The sequence below is a fragment of the Neophocaena asiaeorientalis genome, unplaced genomic scaffold, assembly GCF_003031525.2.
Source record: "Neophocaena asiaeorientalis asiaeorientalis breed wild unplaced genomic scaffold, Neophocaena_asiaeorientalis_V1.1 scaffold254, whole genome shotgun sequence".
In the NCBI taxonomy this organism is placed as follows: domain Eukaryota; kingdom Metazoa; phylum Chordata; class Mammalia; order Artiodactyla; family Phocoenidae; genus Neophocaena; species Neophocaena asiaeorientalis.
The window spans coordinates 7661203-7685431 of record NW_020174705.1 but is presented as its reverse complement, the minus strand read 5'-3'; the positions used below and the strand labels follow the sequence as shown (position 1 = coordinate 7685431).

General features: G+C 44.2%; 1 protein-coding gene and 1 pseudogene across 1 annotated transcript in view; one reads left to right on the top strand and one right to left on the bottom strand.

Moving 5' to 3' along the window:
• HAPSTR1 (HUWE1 associated protein modifying stress responses) overlaps positions 1-301 on the bottom strand; it is a 27509-nt gene extending 27208 nt beyond the window's left edge. The window contains exon 1 of the mRNA XM_024759629.1: positions 10-301. The gene's annotated coding sequence lies outside the window, so the exon portion shown is untranslated. The remainder of the gene's footprint in view (positions 1-9) is intronic.
• Positions 302-5857: 5556 nt separating this feature from the next.
• The window catches only part of LOC112409480 (40S ribosomal protein S14 pseudogene), a 21935-nt pseudogene continuing 3563 nt past the window's right edge, over positions 5858-24229 (top strand).

The window sequence follows — 24229 nt, the reverse complement described above, 5'->3', positions numbered from 1 at the left end:
CCCCACTACCGGAATCCGCGTAGCCGCGCCGAGTGGGAGGCCCCGCTTCCAGGGGGAAAGTTCTGCGCCGACTTCTTGTTCGGCCTCCGTGCGCAATCGCCCGGTCAGCCTCCGCCGACCCGGGCTGCGCGACTGCTGTGGGCCAGCCGCGGGGCTGCGCGCAGCGGTCACCCAGCCGGGGGGCGTCCCCAGGGGCTCAGGGTCTGAGGAGTAAGCCGCCACTTAAAGGGGCGATGACCGCACAGAGGCAAAACTGGCCCTCACAGTTTGGCGGCGGAGGCATGAGCCACTGGGGCTTGGAGAAGTCCCACGAGCTGCAAGAAAACCCGTCTACAAAGCTATTTGGCTGTAAAGCCATCACCTTGGGAATAAAATCTGACCTCCTCTCTGTGGGCTACAAGTCCCTGCAGGACCTGGCCCCGCCTCCTCTGTGTTCATCTCAACGCCAGTCTCTTCTTGGCTTGGGCTGCCCAGCCGCACCGGCCTTCTTTCTGTTTCCTCGGAAACTGCCTTTGCCCTCGCAGTTCCCTCTCTCTCTGGAATCTTTTCCTTCTCGTCGTCATTCCTCAAGGTTCCTCTCAAATGGCCCGCGAGCAGAGAGCCTTTGTCAGACCAGCCTCGTTAAAGCACCACCCTCCACACTCTCCTATTGGCCTGGTTTTGTTTTTTCATAGCCTGTATCAGTATCTGAAATGATTACTTATGTGTCTCCTTTCACCAAAAAGTAAGTTCTTAGAGGGCAGGGAGCTTGGCAGTCTTGTTCCTGGTTGAATCTTAAAAAGATAAGGTTTAGAAAGAAAGGGGGATGGAAGCCATGGCAGGAAGGACCTGCCAGGCAAAGGTAAGGCTTGTAAAGGAATCCCAAATTCTTTAGGTCGACCAGAATGGGAGGGAGCAGCAGGCAGGGCACTTGTCCACTCAGTATTAGAGGAACACAGCCTAGGGTCTGTTTTGTACAGGCACTACAAAAACAATTTATTGATTCTATAATATGAAAATGTTTTTTCAATACAATAGGAAAAATCTTCAGTTATTTTTACAGCAAATAATTATCGTTATCATCATCATCTGAATGCATTGTAACGTTTTCTGTGATAAGTGAGATTCTTCTGGGAGCTACCAAGGTCTTAGGTGAATTTCTCTCTCTCTTTTTCTCTGTCCCACACAAACACACACACACATACACACAAAATGACTGGAGACCAGGCTACTGGCAAATGAGTTTTTTTTTTTTTTCATTCTAAACTGCCTTTTTTAAAACCTAAGCAACATTATTACACATCAACACCCGGTGGGTGCTCATAGCCAACCTGCAAAAGCTGTGGGGTGAGTCTCACAAGTGGCCACTGTGAAAAGCAGCATGAGCATGTGCCAAATGCTATTTCCCAGTGATGAGAATCAGGGAGGGCTTCCTGGGGGAGGAAGCGTTGTAGCTAAGCCATGAAGCACAGGCAAGGCTCCCTGAAGGGAGAGGCCCCTCAGAGTTGAGGGACCCATAGATTCAAAGGCACAGAAGTAGAAAGGGCTCCAGGAACCAGGAATGATCTGGTTTGACTTGAACTACATTCTCTTTCTGATGATGGTGAGATGGTGCCATCTTATCTGGCTTTCTAAATAATTGTACAGGCACTTCCTAGCTGAGTGTCCTTGGGCTAATTACTAAGTCTCTCTGAGCATAATAAATGGAGATGATGTTAGAAAGTCATAGGGTTAAAAAAGGGGTTAAAAGTCTCAGGATTAAATGATAAGTGAGGGGCTTCCCTGGTGGCGCAGTGGTTGAGAATCTAATCTGCCTGCCAATGCAGGAGACACGGGTTCGAGCCCTGGTCTGGGAAGATCCCACATGCCACGGAGCGACTGGGCCCGTGAGCCACAACTACTGAGCCTGTGTGTCTGGAGCCTGTGCTCCGCAACAAGAGAGGCCACGACAGTGAGAGGCCCGTGCACGGCGATGAAGAGTGGCCCCCGCTCGCCGCAACTAGAGAAAGCCCTCGCACAGAAACGAAGACCCTACACAGCCAAAAATATAAATAAATAAATGAATTAATTTAAAAAAAAAAAAGATAAGTGAGGAGAGAACAAACTCCTACAATCCCAGCACACAAAATCATTCAACAAAGACTAGCACTCAAGGGGCCTGGGAAAATGCTTCTGGGTTAGCCTCCAGCCTTGGAATTGGGAGGCTGTATGAGCCACAGTGAATATAACACCTTTCAGCTAAGATCTGGAAACTTCAATCCATTTAAAGTAACCAGAAGGAATTCCCTGGCGGTCCAGTGGTTAGGACAGCTTTCACTGCTGAGGGCTCGGGTTCAATCCCTGGTCGGGTAACTAAGATCCTGCAAGCCTCAAGGTGTGGCCAAAAAAAAATTTTTTTTAATAAATAAAGCTTCTGAGTTTTGCATCAAGCTTAAAAAGGCCTTCCCCACTCCAAGATTGTTAATGTGATTGAATTAAAACCACAATGGCAACAACAACAACAAAAAAAAACCCACAATGGCAGCCCATCTTTTTCCTAACCTTTTTTTTTTTTTTTTTATTGTGGTACACGGACCTCTCACTGTTGTGGCCTCTCCCGTTACGGAGCACAGGCTCTAGACGCGCAGGCTCAGCGGCCATGGCTCACGGGCCCAGCCACTCCGAGGCATGTGGGATTTTCCCAAACCGGGGCACGAACCCGTATCTCCTGCATCGGCAGGCGGACTCTCAACCACTGCGCCACCAGGGAAGCCCTTCCTCACCTATTTGTCTACCGAGCAGAAATGTCAAGACAATAAAGGATACCAAAAGCTTCTCACGATACATAATGCATGCATTCATCACAGTGGGCAGCAAAAGTGGTCTCATGGATTAATTACTGCTAGAAAGGTCAAAGTTAGACTCGAGGACATGAGACAAAAGACATAAGAAAAGTCAAAGAAAAAAAAGAAAAGTCAAATCATATTCAAAAGGCAATACTAATAACAAGATAAAATAAAACATCTTTTATTTAACATTTAACAGCATACAGGGACTTCCCTGGTGGTCCAGTGGCTAAGACTCCTTGCTTCCACTGCAGGAGGCATGGGTTCGATCCCTGGTCGGGGAACTAAGATCCCACTTGGCACGGCCAAAAAAATAAATAAATAAAAAATTTTAAACAGTAAATAAATAAAAAATAAAGTGAGTTAAAATTCACATCACATGAAATTAGTCATCTTGCATACAATTTAAAAAATAATTTTGTCACAAAAATGCAAACAGCATCTTAAAAAAAAAACACCTAGCAAAAACGTTGCTGAAATCTAATATTGTTGCAATCAGAAGAGAGAAAAATAATCATGATGATCATTTCTCGAGGGCTGACTAGGCACCATGCACAGAAATAAATGACTTAGGTCAGCAGTTCTCAACTGGGGGTGATATTGTCCCCTCACGGGACACTTGCTAATGTCTAGAAACATTTTGGTTGTTGTAACTGGGATAGGGGAGACATTGTTACTGGCATCTAGTGGGTAGAGACCAGGGATGCTGCTAAACATCCTACAATGTACAGGATAGCCCCACAACAAAGAATTATCTGGCCCAAATGTCAGTAATGCTGAGGTTGAGAAACCCTGATGTATATCCATCGATTGTCTCCTTTTACAGATGAGGAGACTGAGGCTTACAGAGGTTAAATAACTCATATAAAACCACCCAGCTCGGACATCCCTGGTGGTGCAGTGGTTAAGAATCTGCCTGCCAATACAGGAGACAGGGTTCAAGCCCTGGTCTGGGAAGATCCCACATGCCACGGAGAAACTAAGCCCGTGCGCCACAACTACTGAAGCCCACGTGCCTAGAGCCCGTGCTCCACAACAAGAGAAGCCACCACAAAGAGAAGCCTGCCACTGCAACGAAGAGTAGCCCGACTCGCCGCAACTGGTGAAAGCCCACGCGCAGCAACAAAGATCCAACACAGCCAAAAATAAATAAATTTTTAAAAAGCAAAAAAACCACTCGGCTTGTAGGCAGTAGAACCAGGATTGAAACTCAGGCAGCCTGTCTCCAGAATCACCATCCTTTGCTGAAGCAAAGACAGCAGGAGGGGCATGACTTAGTGAGAAGATCTCTTGGAGAAGAAGGAATCCAAACATCTCACTGAGAAGACACATATTCCCAGTCCACAGTCTGATCTTTCAATGAACCAGGATGGTGAAATGAACAGATGAGGAGCCTCAGGCTCTCCACAGGCTGCTTGAGTGTCCTCAAGACATGACTTCCCCAAAAGTGAGTGAGCTGAGAATACCAGGCAGAAGTTACCCTTTTCATGACCTAGCCTCAAAAGTCCCACGGCATCATTCTGCCACATTCTATGCCTTAGACGCAACACACTGTCTGGGCCACATTCAAGGAGAGGGGGGAATTAGACCCCATCTACTGAGGAGAGGAGTGTCATAGATTTGGAGGACATGTTTTATTTTTTTTTTTTTTAAGATTTATTTGATGTGGACCATTCTTAAAGTCTTTATAGAATTTGTTACAATATTCTTCTGTTTTATGTTTTGGTTTTTTGGCCACAAGGCATGTGGGATCTTAGCTCCCCGACTAGGGATTGAACCTGCACCCCCTGCATTGGAAGGTGAAGTCTTAACCACTGGACCACCAGGGAAGTCCCATGGAGAACATGTTTTAAAACCACCAGATCTAGATTTCACCCAGGCTGCATTCAGCTCTCTAATGAAGGTGGGATTCTCTGATTGTTCAAAAAATCCTAGACTCCAAGGGTGACCCAGAAGGCCCACAACTCACCTTCCAAAGTCATCTTGTACAGAAACAGGAGGTGAGTGTTCCAGCAAGTAGGGAAGGAAGGTGGAAGAGGTGTGTTCTGATTCCCCTTTTTGATGCCTTTCTGAGAGCATAAATGGCATGCTCATGATTGGGTCCAGTTACAACCCACTTACCTCTTTTGGTAAACTGAAGGTAAACTCTTGTTTTAAACAGTAACACAGATTGAAAACAAAGATAAGTTTTAAAGAAAGAAAATTTTAACAGAAATTGGAAGCCTTATATGTTCTCCTCCCCTTGTTATGAAATACAGCTAACCTAGGGCAAGTAAATTCTACCTGCCTTAACAAACAATAGAAAATAGTGCTGCTAGTCTGTTATCTATGAGACAAAAAATCTTTTACCCAGACGTGTCACAGAATCTCAGACCTCATGGGGGAAATGGTGGATTTTCCTAAGGATCTCTCAAAACTGAGCACGGAATGGGATAATATATATAACAGAGTCTGCTAGCTCCCTTCCCAATTATCAGTCCACAGTTGTTCTTTGCTAACAGAGCCTACATTTTATTCAAGTGGGCAATGTGCCCTTTTTCTTTTTTTCAGGTATGAAAACACAACATTTTATTGGGATAATGGTTCAGATGGCTCCTTTTGAGGCATTATAATGTCCAAGGCCATTTTATTTTGGAGGAGAGCTTTTTTTATTAGAGACATTCCAGTGTTCAGGAAGAATGGGCTTTGTTGGCCATCATTTAAGCTTTTCTGGGTGAATTTAGCAAGGGCTATCATGTCCTCCAGGCCAATGGAAGGAACAAAGATGGCAACCAAATGATCGTACCTGTGGGAAACCAAACGTGCCCAGCTGGCCTTGAAGAGAAGGAGGTTGGCAGCTTTAGGAACTTAATGTGTCCGTCTTAAGAACTACATTTCCCAGCATCCCTTGAAATTAAGGGAGGATGATGAAATAATAAGAGGAAGTCATTGGGTGGGGCTTCCAGGAAAGCTACTTAGAGGGAACTGACTTAACTTGCCCACTTGCTACTTCCTTCTTCCTTCTACCTGGAGCACAAACAAGATTGCAAGGGCTGCAGCAGCCATCTTTGACCATGAGGTAACCTTAAGGAAGGAAGCTATATGCCAAGGATGGTGGAACAGAAAGGAGGATATCCCGAACCGGGGTACGAACCCATGTCCCCTGCATCGGCAGGTGGACTCTCAACCACTGCACCACCAGGGAAGCCCCTCAAAGGATTTTTTTAAATTTATTTATTTTATTTTTGGCTGCATTGGGTGTCTTGCACGTGGGCTTTCTCTAGTTGCGGTGAGTGGGGGTTACTCTTTGTTGCGGTGCATGGGCTTCTCATTGCGGTGGCTTCTCTTGTTGCAGAGCATGGGCTCTAGGCACGCGGGCTTCAGTGGTTGTGGCTCGCGGGCTCAGTAGCTGTGGCACACGGGTTTAGTTGCTCCGCGGCACGTGGGATCTTCCTGGACCAGGGAGTGAAACCATGTCCCCTGCATTGGCAGGTGGACCCTCAACCACTGTGCCACCAGGGAAGTCCTCAAATGATTTTTTTAAACAGTTTTAAGTACATTCCTGTAGCCAGGTGTACAACAGCCCTGGCTGAGGGTCAAATACTTTTACCCACTTGAAGGCGTCCCAGGACATATAGTATCACCAGCAATGGTGATACCCCACTGCCCTCTCCCCCAGGTGGAACAATCATGTCAGCTTCAGAGTCAGGGTTGAGGGAGCAGAATTGGGCCTCTGAGAAAGGTGGAGCTTAGGGGATGCCCAGCCACGTACGTGTATATATAACAGGACCACGTGTGTCTGTGTGCTCTCCAGAATGTGTACATGGCCAGCAGTCCATGGGGTTTATGAAGGAGGGTATACCCCCTGCCTCAGGACTCAGAAGACAAGAATCTCTGAGCCTGCCTGCGTTCTTTCATACAAGCTCACGTGTGTCTGTGATGTAAATGGCACACGCCCCAGACGTGCCACCTTCATGCAGCTCACCGCCTGAACACCTACACTTTATGGGTCCCCAATACCCAGAATGTTTCTATGCATCATTCCCCAGACTCCTGCCACGATTAACATAACATTTCTTCAACTGATGCTCTCAAGCAGGAATCTGGAAGCTGGCTTGAGACCAGAAATTGGGAGCTGCATCATATTAATAGCCAGGTTATTCTACTCATCCTTGGAGGACATCAACTAGCCCAGGAGCTAGCCCTCTAATTCATCTCTTCTTAAGCTGGAGGTAGCTTGAAATCAGCCACCATGGAAACTGGCACATGTGACAAATCAGAGATTTTCTTTCCTGAGAGTTGGTTGTTAAACATTTACCAGCACACCACTGATTTTACTTACATTTACCTATTCACGTGCTCAGCAACTATTTAATGCTCTTCTAAAGAATACCAGGAGCGGGGCTTCCCTGGTGGCGCAGTGGTTGAGAGTCCGCCTGCCGATGCAGGGGACGCGGGTTCGTGCCCCGGTCTGGGAAGATCCCACATCCCACATGCCACGGAGCGGCTGGGCCCGTGAACCATGGCCGCTGAGCCTGCGCGTCCGGAGCCTGTACTAAAAAAAAAAAAAAAAAAAAAAAAAACAACCCAAAGAATACCAGGAGCTTACAACCTAGTAAATGGAGACAGACGATATATAAGTATACATATAAACAAACCAGATAATTCTAGGTAGTGGTAAAGTACAAAGAAAATTAAATGAAACATCTGATATGTTGAATATACTTCTTTTATCCTTTTTTTTTCCCCGCACATCATATCATGAACAACTCCCCAAGTTATAAAAAGGTCTAAGGACCATTCTTTTTTTTTCTCATTTACAATGTTGTGTTTACCTTCGGGTATACAGCAAAGTGATTCAGATATTTCAGATATATGTAAATATATATATATCTGAAAAAGAATATATATATTCTTTTCCAGATTCTTTTCCATTATAGGTTATTACAAGATATTGAATATAGTTCCCTGTGCTATACAGTAGGTCCTTGTTGTTTATCTCTTTTATATATAGTATAAGGAGCATTCTTCTTTTTTTTTAATTTTTTAATATTTTATACAATTTTAAAAGTTTACTTTCATTTACAGAATATTGACTATTGTTGTACCAGGAGCATTCTTCTTAATGGCTGCATAATATTTATTCCTTGTGGGAATCTTCTAATTTATTTAAGCATTCTCCTATAGTGCTGGGTTTGTCAACACTGGCACTACTGACATTTTGGGTCAAATAATTATTTCTAATTAATTTCTAATAATCATAGCTGTCCTATGCATCATAGGATATTGAACAGCATCCCTGACTTCTACTCACTAATGGCCAGGACCAGTTATGACAACCAAAAATGTCTCCGGATTTTGTCCGCTGTGGGGAAAAAATCACATCAGTTGAAAAATCACTGCCATGGTTGAACTTCCCATTGTCAAAGAAAAGGTTCCAATCGGCAGATGAGTCTCAGAGTGTGACCCTTGGCCCAGCATCATCAGCACCACGTGGGAACTTGTTAGAAACGAAAATTCTCAGGTACCTCTCCAGATAGAAGAAATCAGATATAAGAAATCAGAATCGCTAGGGGTCGGACCAGGCGCTCTGGGTCTTAACAAGCCCTTAGGGGATTCTGATGCACTCTCCAGTTTAGTATGGGGCAGGGGATGAAGGTTTTAGAAATCAAAATAGTGTTTGATGTGGGAAGCTCCCGCAATGCGTGTTTGTGGTTGCATCGTGAGGACGTTTTCCTCTCTGGCTGATCCGCGGCTGGCATAGGCGATTAGTGCAAATTAGCTGAGTTCAGGTGTACTTTTGACTTAAGTACCCGCTTTCAGCGCAAGATTACCAAACACCTCTTATTTTTTCCCCAGGGAGGCTCTGGGAGGCTCCAGGGCCAAAGACAAAATTAAGAATAGAAAGCAAATGGGTCAGCTGACTCTAGGCTCTAACCACCACTTGGGTTTCGCCACTGCATGTAAACCTTAGTTCTTTAAATAAAGACCATTTTGGTCTTTTCAGATACTGAAGAACCACAGAATGCAAGGCCAAGCCAAGATGTGCTACTAGCAGTTACCTCTTGCTCTTGTGATCATCTTGGACCTCAGGCTACCATGAATTCAGTTCAGAAATATGGGGGTTCATAGGTTTTCCTAAATGGGGGCAGATCCTTGCCTAGCGCTGGAACCAGAGATCCTCTGGTCCAGTGGGTCTCAATAGTGACAGCACTGCCCCATCCCCGGGGGCGTTTGTAATGGGGGCTGGGGGCTGGGTTATCACAGTGAGAGGGACCTCTGGCATTTAGTGAGTTAGTGCAGTGATCGTTAAGCATCCTGTTAGAGTGCTCGTGGGAATGTAAACTGGTGTAATCACTTTGAAAAATAATTCAAGAGTTTCTTTTAAAATTCAACATATGGGGGGGAATTCCCTGGTGGCGCAGTGGTTAAGAGTCCTCCTGCCAATGCAGGGGACACGGGTTCGAGCCCTGGTCCGGGAAGATCCCCACATGCCGCGGAGCAACTAAGCCCGTGCTCCACAACTACTGAGCCTGCGCTCTGGAGACTGAGAGTCACAGCTACAAGCCCACGAGCCGCAAACTACTGAAGACCGCACGCCTAGAGCCCGTGCTCCGCAACAAGAGAATCCACCGCAATGAGAAGCCCGCGCACCGCAAAGCAGAGTAGCCCCCGCTCTACGCAACTGGAGAAAGCTCACGCACAGCAACCGAAGACCCAACACAGCCAAAAATTATAAATAAGTAAATAAATTTATAAAAAATAAAATTCAACATACACTTATGATAAGACCTAGCCACTCCTAGATACTTATCAGAGAGAAAAGAAAGCCTACGTGCACATTTATACACAAATGTTTATACCAGCTCTATTTGTAACAGCCCCAAATTGAAGGCAACCTGAATGTCCATCAACAGGTGAAAGATACAGGGGCTATTGTACGTCCTTACAGTGGACCCGGCGATCCACAGCGATACGAAGGATGGACTATTGGTACCTAATACGACGCGGATGAATCTCAAGATAATTGTGTTGAGTGGAAGAAGCCAGACAAAAAAGAGTACGTGCTTTATGATTCATTTCCTTTACATACAGTTTTGAAAAAATACAAGCTAATCTATAGTCACAGAAAACAGATCAAAGGTTGCTGGGGACGTGGAAAGGGGGGCTTACAGCGGGGATCCCATTGTAATCTCCTTTGGGAAAGGAAACAGTTTGGGTGATAATTATATTAATTAACTCCCCGTGGGGCAACTCGAGACCTGGCAGCTGGTTTCTTTCAACCGAGGGAGAGAGAGAAAGAGGGTGCTGTTCAAGACTTTTGATAGAGCTGAAATCCCCAGCTCCCCTCCACCCCTTCCTGGAGGTCGACGGTTGGGTGCTAAGAGTTCTAACCCTCCCGCCACTTGGTCTTTCTGGTGAGCAGCCCCATCCTGAGGCTGTCTAGGGGCCCCACCCTAAGCCGCCTCATTCACCTAAACTCAGGTGTGATTGAAAGGGGCTTCTTGTGAATAACAGAAGCCACCCCTGTCACTCAGGAAATTCGGAGGGTTTTAGATCTGTGCCAGGAAGCAGGGATGAAGACCAAATATATTTCTTATTATGCTATAGAGGTTAAACAACTTAAACAAGCTCCCATGGCCCTTGGCTGGCTGTCCTCTGGCCACCCTTCCAGGTCCACTCTGCCCATTCTTCTCTCGGCTACCAGCACTGGAAGGCTGACCAGTGTACCCCATGTCCACAAACTGGGATATGCCCTCTCATCTCCAGTAGTCTAGATGATGGGAGCCCAAAAAGAGAGCAGAGGGAGGGACATGAGTCAGGGTACTTATTCCCCCAGCTCCTTACCGGTGGGGTGGCAGCAGGCTACCCATTCTGACTACTGGTGACCACTCCCTCTCCTTGCCTTTCCAGCACAGGAGAGGTAACTCAGCTGTCATTGGCCTCCAAGTACAACATGATCCCCTGTACTGCTCTCTCCTCAACTCACCCGATTTGAGCGGCCACCTCTCTGGTGCAGGGACCTTGACTGATACAGAAAATAAGCAGTAGGGACTGCCCTGTCGGTCCAGTGGTTAAGACGCCGCACTTCCACTGGGTGGAGGCCGGGGGGTGGGGTTTTGATCCCTGGTCCCCAGTCATGGAGCTAAGAACTAAGATCCTGCATGCCTCAGGGTGTGGAAAAAAGGAAAAAGCAATAGAGCTGGGATTGGCCTAGTGTGATGTGATATAATTATTTGTCAGGTTCCTTTCTAAAGTGCACTTTGATGGCTAAATACATAGAAATCACATTATTCAATGTAGTAGATCAAAAATAACTTTAAAACTTAAAACTAGGGCTTCCTCGGTGGCGCAGTGGTTGAGAATCCGCCTGCTGATGCAGGGGACACGCGTTCGTGCCCCGGTCCAGGAAGATCCCACATGCCGCGGAGCGGCTGGGCCCGTGAGCCATGGCCGCTGAGCCTGCGCATCTGGAACCTGTGCTCCGCAACGGGAGAGGCCACAACAGTGAGAGGCCCGCGTGCCGCAAAAAAAAACAAAAAAAAAAAATTAAAACTAATTGTTTCTTATCACAAAATCAAACATAGTCATTGTAAGGAAATGTAAAAATACAAATAAATGGAAAGAAACCAAACTCTTGGCCCACAACTCAAAAAACAAATGTAATATTTTCATACGTATCCTTCCATTATTTTTTCTCTGCATATACATATATACATTTGTTTTACAAAATTAGAATTTTACTATCAGCGCTGTTTTTCATCTTCTTTTCCCTGCCGTAAATTGTGATTAGCTACTCACACTTTTACATCCTTTTAAATGGTTGGTTGGCATTGGATTGTGGGGTTATGTCATCGATTTTAAAGCTAATTTTCTATTTGGGGCACTTAGTTTATTTTCGATTTTTGGTTCCTACTAATATACCGTACTGAGTTGGATTGAGGTTTTTTGTTTGTTTGTTTTGGTCAAATCTTGGCATATGTATTTATTTTCTTCATATAAATTTCTAAACATAGAACAACTGATGGATTCAAGTGGCACATTTTAAGACTTTGGGTGCGAAATGTCAAACTTCCTCCCCATCTTGACCCTAACTCCAGACGGCCTATGAAATGTCTGTTTCTCTACATCCCCACCAACACCGCATATTAAATATTTGCTTAAAAATCTCTACAAATCACTTCGGTGTGATATTTTAATGTAATTAAATGTATTCTATCTGAAAAAAATAAAAGGTCTCTCTTTAAAGCATGAATGCAAATCAAATAAGTTAAAACCAGCCTTCCTTTGAATAGATCTATGCAGCAAAAATTAATGTCAGAATTACAACCACACAGCCAAAGAGGAAATTGATGCAACAGTCTATTAAAATTAGGGCACATTACAGTGTGGAAATCTGACAGACACCATCTCTGCCGGGTGATCAAAGTTCACATCAAGAGTGAGAAATCATACTGGTAGCATACACCTTCGATGCGGGCAATGAGAAGATACTTTACCGCTATGGTTTTCCTTCCCAGAACCCATAACAGTAGCATCATCATGCGAGACATGTGAAGGACATTCTACAAAATACCTAAGCAGTACTCCTTAAAGTTATTAAGGGAAGTCATAGCAGCCAAAAGTGAGTATGTCCATCATTGATGAATCCACATTTTGGATCGCCAAAATGTGCTATATCCCTTCAGTGGAATATTATTCAGTCATGAAAAAGGAACAAAGGGTTGATATCTGCTACAACACAGATGAACCTTGAAGACATCATTCTTAGAGAAAGAAGCCAGACACAAAAGGCCACCTGTTGTATGATTCCACTTATATGAAATTTCCAGAATAGGCAAATCTGTAGAGACAGAAAGTAGATTAGTGGTTGCTGGGAGCTGGGGGCTGGGGCCATGCGGAGTGAGTGCTATGTGGGTGTGTGTTTTCTTACAGAGGTGAAGAAAATGTTCAGGGACTAGTAGTGATGACTGCACAATTTTTGAAGATACTAAAACCCACTGAAGTGTACATTTTGAAAGAATGGATATTGTAGTATATGAATTACATCTCAAATGGAAAAAACAAAAAACCAAGAAAGTCTGAGAAACTGTCACAACCAAGAGGCATCTAGGGAGCCATGATGCCTCCATGTAATTATGTGCGTCCTGTATGGGATTCTGGACCAGAAAAAGTGCATTTGGTAAAAACTAAGGAAATCTGAACACAGTATAGACTTCAGTAAAAATGTATCAATATTGGTTCATTAACTGTAGCATATATATGGGAATAATGTAAGACGTTTAAAATCATAGAGGAAAGTGGGTGTGGGTTATATGGGAAATCTCTACTATCTTTGCAACTTTGCTGTAAATCTAGAAAAGTTGTAACTTTAAAAGTTTATTTAAAAAAAAAACCATCAAGTCATACCCAGTGGTGATAATTTGGGCCACTTTAGAAAAAACAGAAGGGTTCTTGCCTCTGGCTTTGAGAACTCAGTATATTCTGATTTTGTCATCAGGAAAACTGCCCATTTGGTAACTGAACCCAGCGTTGGCACATCAGGTCACCAGGGAAGCTGTTGGCTGAGCTAAGGATAAACACCAGCGATTCTATTCTCAGTAAGTGGTTCTCACCACTAACCATCCTTCCTTCCCCTTCGGTTTGTCTGTATCATGTCCGGGCCTGAGGGTAAGTCCTGATTCTAGTGATTTTTGGTTTGAAAAATATTGGGAGATTTCAGTGGATTTGCCTAAAAATAAAATCTTACTTTTTTTTTTAAAAAAACAGGTGGCTAGCTTCAACATTAATGCCAATGCTTATGACCAAGGAAATCAGATGATGCAAAGCTAAGCAGAATTTTCAAATGACATGAGACTCTAGGTGACATCCAGGACACTGGTTTGCAAGGGTTCACTGGTGCACAGCCCTGAGAAGCAAGCTACTCTTGCAGAAACACCCAGCATATTGAAATATTAAATAGAAAATAACCCCCTCAAACTTGGAAGTTAGAGTCTTGTAAAAGTTTATATTAGGAGAAATTGTACTCAAAGAGCTTAAAAGTCTATGGAAAAACAGGTTTGTGGACTTCACATCTGTGAACATTCTGAGAAATCACTTAAATTCATTAAAATTATTATTTGAACAACAATAAAAATAGTCCTGGGTAACATTTTCTGCACATGCAGCAATGCTGTTTGTTCCCTTTTTAAGAGAAATCCTGTGACCTCTCTCTCCACAAAACCAAGTATTGAGGCTGAGGCCTGAATCATTCTGGATACACCCCTTGGAGAAGCTTGACCCAAACCAATTCAAAAAAATAAAGTGCCAAAGTCTTGGCTTTTATGAGTTCCTAAGCAGGCTTTTGAAATTCATGGCAGAGACGATAATCTTGAAAGCCAAGGCTTTTGATTTGCAGGATTTGTAAAAGAGAGGCTTTTTATTTTTTTAAAAGTCTCTAAACTTTCGTTTTGAGTGTCAAAACTTTGGATTCAAAAGCAAATCCCTGATGAAATTTTGGAATAAAGTTTATGCCGTAACAAACAATACGTTTGCAGGGGAATTGATGAAAAGTCAGATTATCCTGTCCTTGAGGCTGAAATTCTTAAAAAAAAAAAAAAAGAAAAGAAATCCTGGAGTGGAAGAATTAAAAATCCCAGGGGTCCCAGGAGTGGGTAAAACTGGATTGGCCATAAGCTGATTAGCTGATTGTTGTTGAAATTATGTTCATTATTTTCTTCTCTCTACTTTTGTCTATTTTTTGAAATGTTTCCATAATAAAAATTTTGCGGTTGTGAGTTTTAATGTGGAAGCTGGGAGACCAGCCAGCAGTTTATTGATACACCTGAAACAAACGCAACACCGTTAATCAACTATACTCCAATATAAAATTTAAAAAAATTTTAACCAAAAAATAAAAAAATAAATTATGTAATTAAAAAAAAAAAAGAGGGACTTCCCTGGCGGTCCAGTGGTTAAGACTGGGCACTTCCACTGCAGTGGGCACGGGTTTGATCCAAGTTGGAGAACTAAGATCCCACATGCTGCCCGGTGCAGCCAAAAAAAATTTTTTTTAATTAAAATCAATTAAATTTGAAAAAAGAAGTTTATTTAAATTATGCAGGCAGGGCTTCCCTAGTGGCTCAGTGGTTAAGAATCCACCTGCCAATGCAGGGCACATGGGTTTGAGCCCTGGGCCGGGAAGATCCCACATGCCTCGGAGCAACTAAGCCTGTGCGCCACAACTACTGAGCCTGCGCTCTAGAGCTCACGAGCCACAACTACTGAGCCCGCATGCCACAACTACTGAAGCCCATGTGCCTAGAGCCTGTGCTCTGCAACAAGAGAAGCCACCACAATGAGAGGTCCTTGCACCCCAATGAAGAGTAAGCCGCGCTCTCTTGCAACTAGAGAAAAACCCGCGCACAGCAATGAAGACCCAATACAGCCAAAAATAAATAAACAAACAAACAAATAAATAAATAATCCAGGCAAGGGGTGGTGGTGCCTGGATAGGGCAGTCGTGATAGAGAGGAGAAAAGAGGCTGGAGAGAGGCGTTTGGATTCAAAATATATCTGGTGGGATCACAATGGATTATTACAACATCTCACACCCTAAATCCCCCGTGCATTTTCCCACCTCCTTCATGTTGAGAACTTACCATCCCAGGCACTTGACTTTGGGGAGAGAATATGGGTTGCGAGAAAAACAATATGGATGGGGTTAGCCCCTGGGCTGGGTTCCTGAGAAGGGTCTCTGTCCTGGACACCATCTACAGCCTGCGGGACTTTAGAAAACATCCAGACGCCTGTGGGCTTTAGTCTAGGAGCTGTGGGAACCTCAAAGGGTCTTCAGTAGGCTGTGGCCTGAGCTGATTTTAAAAGTCCCTCAACCCCAGCTACTGCATGGAGCAGTTTGGAGTGGGCTGTCTGTGGAAATGGACCAGTTATGAAAAGCTGAAGCATTCCGAGTACTTTACATAAAGGTGCTCTTTCACTCCTCCAAGCAACCTTGTGAAATGGGGATCATTATCCTCATTTTGAACACAGGAAATCTGAGATCAGACAGATTGAGTGAGTACTCATGGTCACAAAGCAATTACCTGTAAGGTTGCCAGATAAAATACAACAAAATCTGGCATGGAACATAGTGATACTAAAAAATTATTCACTGTTTATCTGAAATTTAAATTTAACTGGGTGACCTATGTTTTTATTTGCTAAATCTGGCAACCTTAATTACTGACCAAGCCAAGATTTGAGTCCAGGATCTGGCTCCAAAATCCTGGTCCTTCCCCCAAACTACCCAAATTCTATGGCAAGAGTTTACTCTGGTTCATCGCCATACCCTGCTCATGGCCTCACTGGGGCCTTGCCAACAGACAGACAGTCCCTGGCAAATGTTTACTGAGTGAATATATAGAAGGACATGCAATGACAGAGAACTTGGGGGTTTTTCTGGACAATCAAAAATTCCAGTATAGCAAGTCTCCTATAGTGGGTAAGAGCGTAGGTTCTGATATCAACTCCCTGGGTTCCGATCCTGCTACCATTATTTACCCACCAGCAGCGTGATTTAGGACAAATCACTTAAGCCCTGGGCCTCAGTTTCCTCATCTGTAAAATGGGGATGATAAAAATAGCACTAATAATAGTATTTTGCTCAGAGGTCTGTTTTGAGGATGAAAGTAGCAATGCCAATGCCATGCTTCACAGAGAGTAAGACCTCGGGAAATGTTGGCTATGATAGAGGTCAAGAGGAAGATAAAGAAGTCAGTTAAATGCTGCAAACCCTCCTCACACTGCCAGAAATACTCAGTGTTTTTTTTCAGGGTGGGAACTCAGTTTCCTTCCCCATCTTCCCCAGTGTGGTCACAGAGCCCTGCTCCTGGTAGGGGGTGCAGTAAATACTGATTCAATCAACAAATGAGCCAGGAGCAGAGTTTGTAAGGGGATCAGAATTGACCTCTAAAAATAACCCAAAACTGCACAGAGAACTATATTCAATATCTTGTAAAAATTTATAATGGAAAAGAATCTGAAAAAGAATATATATATACACACACACGTGTGTGTGTGAATAACAGAATCACTTTGCTGTACACCTGAAACATGTCAAATAAATCAGACTTCAATTAAAAAAATTTTTTTAAATCCAAAAAGAAAAAAACAAAAACTATATTAGAGGGAAGTAATTTGAGGGACAATTCCAGAATGTGACAGTGAGTGAGTCAAAGCATCTATTATTGAAAAGTTTGTATTTTGAGAGAAACGTTTTTTTTTAAATTATTTTATTTATTTATTTATTTATTTGGCTGCGTTGGGTTTTCATTTCTGTGCGAGGGCTTTCTCTAGTTGCGGCGAGCGGGGGCCACTCTTCATCGCGGTGCGCGGGCCTCTCACTATCGCGGCCTTTCTTGTTGCGGAGCACAGGCTCCGGACGCGCAGGCTCAGTGGCCATGGCTCACAGGCCTAGCCGTTCCGTGGCATGTGGGATCTTCCCGGACCGGGGCACGAACCCGTGTGCCCTGAATCGGCAGGCGGACTCTCAACCACTGCGCCACCAGGGAAGCCCTGGAGGGGTCTACTTTTGATGGATGGTCATGGAAGGCTTCTTAGGGGAGGTGATCCCCAAGCTGAGACCAGCCAGGTCGAGTTGGTGCTCAGTAAGTATGGAAGGCACGAAAGGAAGCAAAACAGAGTGGGCAAGAGTCGTAAGTGGTCGTGACAAGCACAGACTTTCTGGGTTTGAATCCTGCACTGCTAGGACTTGCTGTGTCGTCTTGTGCAAGCTGTTTGCCGTTCTCCCATGCCTCAGTTTCTCCATCTGTAAAATGGGGGTGACAGCAACACTTGCTTCATGGGGCTGTCATGAGGAATCCATGAATTGATATTTATAAGGCACGTGCATGTTTGACCAGCCTGAATCAAGCATCACGCACGTAAGTGTCCCAGAGGCTGTTGACTCTGGTTACATCCTCTGCTTCACCTGAGCTCTAACCTGCACCTCTCCTCTTCTCTACCTGAGGGCGCTCTCCAACTCAACCCAACACAGGCTCACCCTGGAAACGTGGGAGGAGTTAAAGTCCTGAGGGCTTCCCTCAACCAGGAAGGACAGACGTTGGTGGATAATGCCTCAGGCTCTCCGCCCTCCATTGGAGTCACAGTGACCTGCACCCCACACAGGCTCTAAGGGGACCCCCAGGGAACCAGGCCCTGTTGTCCAACATGGTACCCTGCCCATTAACGCACCCTTTATTGGTTCTTCTCCCTTCCCTGTCTCACTTCTCTCCCTCTCGGTGCTTCCTGGAATCAGCTCCCAGGACTGGGATGGGGCATGCGATGTGTCTAGAGGGTAAAGCATAAGGATGCAGTTCAACTGATGAAAGGGATAAACACATATGGTCTATCCCTATGATGGAATAATATTCTGCCATTAAAAGGAATGAAATTCTGATGCATGCCACAATGTGGATGAACCTCAAAAACATCACAATAAGTGAAGGAAGCCAGACACAAAAGGTCACATATTGTTTGCTTCCATTTACATGAAATGTCTGGAAGAGGTAAATCTATAGACAGAAGGCAGACTAGTGGTTTTCAGGGGTTTGGGAGGAGGAGGAATGAGGAGTGAGTGCTTAGTGGGTGCAGGGATTCTTTGGGGTGCTGAAAATGTTTTGAAACTAGATAGAGGTGATGATTGTACAACACTGTGAATGTATTAAATGTCACTGAATTGGGACTTCTCTGGTGGTTCAGTGGTTGGGACTCCACGCTCCCGATGCAGGCAGCCCAGGTTCGATCCCTGGTGGGGGAACTAGATCCCACATGCATGCCGAAACTAAGAGTTCACGTGCCACAACTAAGGAGCCTGTAAGCCGCAACTAAGGTGACTGCCTGCCGCAACTAAGACCCAGCACAACCAAATAAATTAATTAATTAAATAATAAATAAAATAAATATTAAGAAAAAAAAAGTCACTGAATTGTTGGGACTTCCCTGGTGCTCCAGTGGGTAAGACTCTGTGCTCCCAATGCAGGGGGCAACTAGATCCCGCCTGCCTGACACAACTAAGACCCAGCGAAGCCAAAATAAATAAATAAATAATAATAAATAAATATATTTTTTAAAAGAGTTACTTTCTATTTAAAAAAAAGTCACTGAATTTTTCACTTTTTCTTCATTTTAATTGGCCGAGATGCATGCTGGATCTTAAGTTCCATGTCCCCTGCAATGGAAGCGCAGATTCCTAACCACTGGACCGCCAGGGAATTCCCTGAACTGTTCACTTTTAAATAGTTAATGTTAACTTTATGTTGTATGAACTTCACCTCAGTTAAAAAATATATTAAACGCACGCACACGCACACACTGAACAGCTTTCCCCTCCACTGCTCCGAGGCGGGGAATCCTCAGCCAGTCCTGGGACACTGTAGGAATTGTCACCTGGCATCTCCTCCAGGGAGGGGAAGCCTCTTCAGTGCTGAAAACCATGTGGTCCTTCCTTCCTAAAACTGCAAGAAAGGGAATTCATATTTCTTCACTGAGGCTCTACTATGTGCAGGCCCCGTGCTGGACACTGGAAACTGTTTCCTTCAACGCTCTTTTTTTTTTTTTTTTTCTTCAATTTGGCTGCATCGGGTCCTAGTTGTGACACGTAGGATCTTCGTTGCAGCATGCAGGATCCTTCACTACGGTATACGGACTTCTCTCTAGTTGTGGCGTGCGGGCTCAGTAATTGCAGCACGTGGGCTTAGTTGCCCCGTGGCATGTGGGACCCTAGTTCCCCGACCAGGGATCCAACCCGCATCCCCTGCATTGGAAGGTGGATTCCTAACTACTGGACCACCAGAGAAGTACTCCTTCAACCCTCTTGACCCTCTTTTGCCTCATCCATTTAATTTTTCTTAATACCACCTGACATTACATTACATATACATGTTTTCTCCCACTAGGCTGTAAGTTTCACAGGTGCCGGAAGTTTGTCTGTCTTGTTTATTACCATATCGCTCTCACCTGGCACATAGTAGGTGCTCAATAAATACTGATCAGGTGAAGGAACCTAGCAAGACAGGCATTAGCATCTCCAGTTTACAGGTGGGGAAATGCAGGCTCAGTGATTTGTCAAAATCACATGACTAGTAAGTAACAGAGACTGAATTTGAACTCAAGGCCATCTGGGGGCACAGCCCATGTGGCAGGGAGCGGTCCTTCATCAGCTTCCTATGCATGGCTGGGATGAGTTAGAAGTCTGAAAATTAAAGGCATCAAGGTGATGACTCATCTTTTAGGCAAAGAAGCAGGGAATGGTGACCCGGAGCTGAGTCACTGTTTCCGCTTCCCTTTGTGCTGACTTGCTCAAACCTCCAGTTCTTGGCCACCCTGAGCTCTTTGTGGGGATGAGGCCAGGGACTGAACATAGCCCGCACCTCCATTCTCATCTTGCCTCTGCCCTCTTGGCTGGGACTGTCTGACTCAGATGGAACCACAGATGTGGGCCCAGGCCAGCAGTCCCTATACAGCTATGGCAAGCTCTGAACGCTGGCAGTGATGAAACTTGAAGACATTCCTGCTATGAGGTTTTCTTGGATGGACGGCACCAGCTGTAACCCCTTCCATACCTGACTTATTTAAAACACTTATTTAATCTAGCTGTTAAAAAAGAAAAGAAGCCTTAACATCAGAAAGAGATGGGTTTGAAGCCCAGATCTGTCATTTATTAGCTGTGTGACCTAGGGCTCACTACTTAACCACTCTGTTCTTCAATTTTCTCATCTGGAAAATGAGGTAATAATAGTATCTGCTTCCACATGTTGTCAGGAGGATGGAACAGGACTTTTTTGAGTGGGGGTGATTTGTACAGCCTAAAGAAGGAGGAAAAAGTGCTGAAGACTGAACCCCACGGTAAGGATAGAAGTGGAGTGGGGTTGGAGGTGATCAGGGTTCTGGGTGTGGGCCCCAGGATGACCAGTTAGTCAAAGGTTGAAACTGGCCAAGTGGCTTAATCCCTGGCAACTTCCCCTTCTCCAACTATACAAGAGTGGGGGATGGATCATGCTAAGCCCTGCCCTGTGCCACACAGAATTAGAATACGAGCTCACACAGAATGAGAACATCCCACAAAAGGAAGAATGTTAATCAAGCTCATGGCTGGGGATTTCAGGGTGACGGATATTAAAACTATTACCCGGGCTTCCCTGGTGGCACAGTGGTTGGGAGTCCGCCTGCCAATGCAGGGGACACAGGTTCGTGCCCCGGTCCAGGAAGATCCCACATGCCGCGGAGCGGCTGGGCCCATGAGCCATGGCCGCTGAGCCTGTGCGTCCGGAGCCTGTGCTCTGCAACGGGAGAGGCCACAACAGTGAGAGGCCTGCGTACTGCAAAAAAAAAACAACAAAAAAACCCCCACTATTACCCTGGTAATCCTTGAATGTATTTTCGTTGTGAAAGATTCTAACACTCCAGATCTATATAGAGCAAACTATGAAGTCCCTCTTCAACCGTTTCCACTATCAACAGTTTGGAGCACACTCTTACTGTCTTTTTTCTTCGCATTTATGTAGATAACGTGCACAGGGCTAATAGCTAACGCTAACCGGGCATTTACCACATATCAGGCACTGCCCCAAGCAATCTACATAGCTTAATATATTGAATCTTCACAACAACCACATGAGGCAAATTCCTTTATCATCTTTCTTTTACAGAGAGGGAAACTCAGACCCAGAGAAGTGAAGTAACTTCCCCAAAGTCACGCAGCTTCGGAGAGGAGGAGTTGGGATTCAAACTCAGGCAGCCTGGCCCCAAAGTCTATACATGTAACCATGGCATTCTGTTTTCTCTCATATATTTTCTTTTTTCCATAAACGGGGTCATACCTTGTGCATCTTTTGCATCTTGTTTTTTACATTTGATATATTGTAGAGAACATCCCATGTCAGTTCACATAGGACTGCTCCTCTCACTTTAATGGTGGCACAGAACTGCATGATATTCCACAGACAAAGATGCTATAATATATTTGTTGATTCCTTGTTGATGGACTGTTAGGGTGTTTCCACTCTCTCATTTTTACAAACAACCCTTTCACCGTCATCACTTAAACATGTATCTTTGGATCTTTGGGAACTCATAGCTATTTCCAGAGATTCCTAGAAGTAAGGATTTAAATCTTCAGAAAATATTGTTAGATTGTCTTCCCAAAAGGAAGTCCCAGTTTACACCCCATCATCAGTGTATAAGTCCCTGATCCCCACACTCTTGGCAACACTGGATGGATATAGCTTTCATTTATTTTGTCACTGGATGGGGGAGATGGGAAAGTCATGTCTCGTTGGATGTTTTCCTTTGCATTTCCCAGATTACCAGTGAGCTCAGCATCTTTTCTTGCTTTTTTTTTTTTGATGAAGTATAGTTGATTTACAATGTGGTGTTAATTTCTGCTGTGCAGCAAAGTGACTCAGTTATACACATACACACACACACACACACACACACACATATATATATTCTTTTCCATTATGGTTTATCCCAGGAGATTGGATATAGTTCCCTGCACTATACAGTAGGACCTTGTTGTTTTCAGCATCTTTCCAAATGTGTATAATGACCATTTCTGTATTACCTTCTGTGAATGCCCTGACAGAGTTAATAGGGCTGTGGAAATTTAACATTTCTTTCTCTGTGTACCCCAACTGCACCCTGTAGTAGCTGTTTATGGCTATCCAAATCCTCCTCTTTCCTGTGATGATAGTCCCTGTGTCCCCCTTTTCACCAATCTCCTGTGTGGTCACATTCACAGCCTTTGACCCAAAGGGAGCCAACAGGTCCATCCCCAGGTCACGGTGATGGGTTCAGGGCAGAGCTCATGACCCAAGAAGGGCCAACCAGAGAAAACAAGCCTCCAACCTTGACTTCATTTCCATCTCTTGGACAGAGAAACTCTGTTTTCCTCTGCATTTGGATCAGTGACATGAGGAATCCAAAGTTGCCAGGGAACCCCAAGAGAAGCAGGAAAATGAAGAAACCACAGAGAAGTCAAAGTGAAGGAAGGCAGAGATTCTGAGTCTGGATGGTATTATTATCTGAGCCCCTGGATCCAGCTTCATCCAAAGTCAACCCATGCCTGAACTTCCCTATCATGTAAGGGAATGGATTTCTTTGTTTTAATTATTATTATTTTTAAAAACAGCTTAGGTTGAGATTGTTGGGTTTTTTGGTTTTGTTTTTTTTCATTTTCACCTTGTAGTGAGTGCTAACTGATCCCCATGTCCAGAAGAAAGAAAACACATATTTGTATTGAAGCAGAGCAGGGCGCTATGGCCCTTCCCCCCGGCCCCATGTCCTCAGCCTGCCTTTTGGCTGTGGAAAAACTTTAGCCAAAGAAAAAGTTTAATTAGAGAAGTGAGAAAACGCAGAAACAAAGGAAAACAGTCCAACAAGACTAATAATAATAGTTGAGTCATTAAGCATAGTCAAGGACCTTTAGTTCCTTCTCAAGGGCTATAGATAATATTCTAAGCCATATCCTGTGAGCTGTCTTACAGATACTGAAACCCCCACCAGGTGGAGAAGTTAACTACATGATGATCAGCCATGACATAAGCTGCCACAATTCTGAGAACTGGCCTCAAGAAATGGAAACAGAGATAGCCTCATCCACCAGAGGGCAGACAGCAGAAGCAAGAACTACAACCCTGCAGCCTGTGGAATAAAAAACATATTCACAGAAAGATAGACAAAATGGAAAGGCAGAGGGCTTTGTACCAGATGAAGGAACAAGATAAAACCCCAGAAAAACAACTAAATGAAGTGGAGATAGGCAATCTTCCAGAAAAAGAATTCAGAATAATGATAATGAAGATGATCCATGACCTCAGAAAAATAATGGAGGCAAAGATCTAGAAGATGCAAGAAATGTTTAACAAAGACCTAGAAGAATTAAAGAATAAACAAACAGAGATGAACAATATAATAACTGAAATGAAAAACACACTAGAAGGAATCAATAGCAGAATAACTGAAGCAGAAGAACGGATAAGTGACCTGGAAGACAGAGTGGTGGAATTCACTGCCATGGAACAGAATAAAGAAAAAAGAATGAAAAGAAATGAAGACAATATAAGAGACCTCTGGGACAACATTAAATGCAACAACATTCGCATTATAGGGGTCCCAGAAGGAGAAGAGAGAGAGAAAGGACCCGAGAAAATATTTGAAGAGATTACAGTCAAAAACTTCCCTAACATGGGAAAGGAAATAGCCACCCAAGTCCAGGAAGTGCAGAGAGTCCCAGGCAGGATAAACCCAAGGAAAAACATGCCGAGACACATAGTAATCAAACTGACAAAAATTAAAGACAAAGAAAAATTATTGAAAGCAACAAGGGAAAAATGACAGGTAACATACAAGGGAACTCCCATAAGGTTAACAGCTGATTTCTCAGCAGAAACTCTACAAGCCAGAAG